The sequence below is a fragment of the Galeopterus variegatus genome, unplaced genomic scaffold (genome assembly GCF_000696425.1).
Source record: "Galeopterus variegatus unplaced genomic scaffold, G_variegatus-3.0.2 Scaffold218, whole genome shotgun sequence".
Lineage (NCBI taxonomy): Eukaryota > Metazoa > Chordata > Mammalia > Dermoptera > Cynocephalidae > Galeopterus > Galeopterus variegatus.
The window spans coordinates 504,816-505,212 of record NW_007726329.1 but is presented as its reverse complement, the minus strand read 5'-3'; the positions used below and the strand labels follow the sequence as shown (position 1 = coordinate 505,212).

Here is a 397-nt window from a genome sequence, read left to right as displayed (position 1 = left end):
GGGGCCGCCTTTGGAGCCGTGTAATCCGTCTTTTTTCTTTTTTTAATTTTTGGTCGGTGGCGGCGGTGCTGGGCCAGGGGAAGAAAGGGACACGGAGGCCGCCCTCGCCCCGCCATCACCCACCCGCTTCCCCCCCGCCTCGGCTCCGGGAGATGTACCGGGCGGGGGGCCCGGGTTCGCGGAGTCGCAGGAGAGACGCGCAGGACCGACCTCAGAGCTCGGCTGGACAGGTGAGTGTCGGCGGGCCCAAGGCGAGGGGGACGCCGCACCTGGGCCAGGTGTGCCGGGCGGGGGGTGGGCAGGAAGGATGGGAGCCAGGGCCCTTCCTAGCCTCGAGGGCGGAGGGGCTGCTGGAGCCGCGGGTCACCGCACCTGAGCGGGAGGGGCGTCGGGGTCG

The 397-nt window shown here is 71.3% G+C and overlaps 1 protein-coding gene across 2 annotated transcripts in view; it reads left to right on the top strand.

The window, feature by feature from the left end:
* Positions 1-30: 30 nt before the first annotated feature.
* LPHN1 (latrophilin 1) overlaps positions 31-397 on the top strand; it is a 49,492-nt gene continuing 49,125 nt past the window's right edge. For both annotated transcript variants that reach the window (XM_008566023.1, XM_008566022.1), the window contains exon 1: positions 31-230. The gene's annotated coding sequence lies outside the window, so the exon portion shown is untranslated. The remainder of the gene's footprint in view (positions 231-397) is intronic.